Source organism: Elephantulus edwardii, unplaced genomic scaffold (assembly GCF_000299155.1).
Source record: "Elephantulus edwardii isolate Elephantulus edwardi_28Jun2011 unplaced genomic scaffold, EleEdw1.0 scaffold00095, whole genome shotgun sequence".
NCBI classification, from domain to species: Eukaryota; Metazoa; Chordata; class Mammalia; order Macroscelidea; family Macroscelididae; genus Elephantulus; species Elephantulus edwardii.
The window spans coordinates 9,448,512-9,451,255 of NW_006399845.1; positions in this window are offsets into that span (position 1 = coordinate 9,448,512).

Consider the following 2,744-nt stretch of genomic DNA (forward strand, 5'->3'; position numbering starts at 1 on the left):
GAGAAGAGTGTTGAATATATCATGGACTGCTAGGAGAACAAACAGGTCAGTTCTGGAGAGGGTGAAGCCAGAATGCTCCTTGGAGTCAAGAATTCTAAAGCTTCATCTGACATACTTTGGGCATGTTGCAAGGAGGGACTGGTCCTTGGAGGGGGACATCATGTTTGGTGGAGTGGAGGGACGGCACAGGAGAGGAAGACCCTTGATGAGATGGAACGATTCTGTGAGTGGAGTGGTGGTAATGAGTGTGTTTGAGATGGCAAGGTTGGCACAGGATAGAATGGCATTTAGGGCTCTTGTACACAGGGTCACTATCAGTCACAAGTGACTCGATGGCACTTAACAACAACAACAATACCTCATTTAAACAGTTCTCTCCCTCATCTGTTTCAATGCAGTATACATTCTTCCCCGCCTTCTCTGCCTTCCCTCAACCCTGATGTCAGTCCCGTTTTACAACAGTGGCCCTGTGCAATATTTGCCCTTTTGTGACTGAGATATTTCACTCAGCATAATGTCCACCAGGGTCACCCATTTTGTATAATATTTCATGAGTTCCTTTTTTTCCCAATGCAGCATAGTATTCCATTGTGTGAATATACCAGAGTTTCTTTGTCCATTTTTTTTGTTGATGGGTATTTGGGTTGTTTCCAACTCTTTGCTATTGTAAACAAAGCAGCAATAAACATGGATGTGCATATATTTACTTGGATGGCAGTTCTGGTTTCTTTAAGGTATATTCCCAGTAGTGGAATTGTTGAGTTAAATGGTGTTTCTAGCTCTTTGAGGAAGCGTCATAGTGCCTTCCATAGTGGTTGCACCATTTTGCGCTTCCACCAACAGTGAATAAGGGTTCCAGTTTCTTCGCAACCTTGCCAGCATTTGATGTTTGCTGTTCTGTTAAATTTTGCTATTCTTACCCGGGTGAAATTATATCTCATAGTTGTTTTGATTTGCATCTCTTAGAAGTAGGGATTTTTGAACATTTCTTCATGTGCTTGTTGGCCATTTGAATGTCTTCTTTGATGAATTGTCTGTTCATATCCTGTGCCCATTTTTCAACCAGGTTATTTACCTTTATCTTGTGGTGCTTGAGTGTTTTATAAATTCTAGATATAAGTCCCTTGTTTGACATGGCATTACCAAATATTTTTTCCCAATCTGTGGCTTCCTTTTTTGCCCTGTTGGAGAAGTTTTTGGATGTGCATAGGGATTTGATTCTTAGAAGGTCCCATTAATCTATTTTATTCTCTCCTGGCTGTAGATGTTCTAGCTATTTTTGAATAATCTTTGGTCAGGTTTGACTTGCATATGCTATTAATGACACTGTTAAATAATTTGCATAGTCTGTTGGATCACATTTTAAAAAAGGATAACAAATATGAATCACTTATCATTCTTTAGTGTTGATTAGTACTCCATTGTGTGGTTATATCATGGTTTCCTTATTAATTTTTCCTTTAATGTTGAACTGTTCATTGCTATTATAAATAATGCTTCAGTTAACATGGGTGTGTATATATTGCTTGTGTTGAAGCTGCTATTTTTTGCTGGATCAAATGTTATAACTATTTTCAACTTTTTAAAGAGAGATCCAAACTCTTTTATAGTGTTTGCACCATGTTATAGTTCCACCAACAGTTTATGAGTGCTCCAATCTCTCTACACCTTTGCTAGCATTTGCTTTTTACTGTACTATTAAAATTTGCCATTGTTACAGTGGTTGAGATGGTATATCATTTTTGTTTGGTGTTTCTAATAGCTAATGATCTTGAGTATTTCTTCATGTATTTGTAGATCATCTTTTTTCCCCTCTCAATGTCAAAACAAAAACCATAGCCACTGGGTCAATAAGTAACATCATAAGAGATGAAGAAAAAATTCAAATTGTTAAGACTTCTACTTCATTAGCGCTTTGCTTGTCTAGGGTCTCAATTCTTTACATACATACTTGGTGATTACTTTTTCCATCTCTTTGAAAAATAATGCTAGGAGATGGAGAGGAATTGAATTACATCAATAGATAGCTTTTGGTACTATTGACATTTTCACACAGTTAAATTTTCCTATTCATAAGTATGGTATATTCTTCCACTTATTATTCTTCCTTTTTGGATCTTGAAGAGACATTTTTGTAATTTTAATTTTGTAGGCCTTTTGTGTCTCTGGTTAGATTTATTCCTAAGTGTTTCACCTTTGGGTCATTATTATAAATAGTATTGATTTATTTATTTCCTTTCCTTTGTTACTGTAGAGAAATTTGACTGATTTTTGTGGGTTGATTATATACTCTGCCACTTTGCTGAATTGTTCAACCAACTCCAATAATATTCTTGCTGAATCTTAGGAATTTTCTTTTAATATTATCATATCCAAATATATATAGTTTTACTTCATTTTTACCAATTTGGTAGAGAGGTATTCCATTATAAAATGTATGTATTATAATGTAAATATTTTAATAGTATGCATGCATATAATAATATATAAATTATAACATGTTAAGCAAACGGTATTAAATATGGACTTTAGTATGTATAGCTAGATTTATTTTTTTTTATTAAAATTCATTTGAATCATCTCACCTCATAAAACAAGTCTCATATGTACCATCTGGTGGCAAGATTTTGTTTTTTAACACTTTCAACAATAAAAAGCCCAACTAGGGTTCTTGTAAGGATAGGAAGGATGTTGTTGTTGGTTATGTGCTGTCGAGTCACTTGCAACTCATAGCGACCCTATGT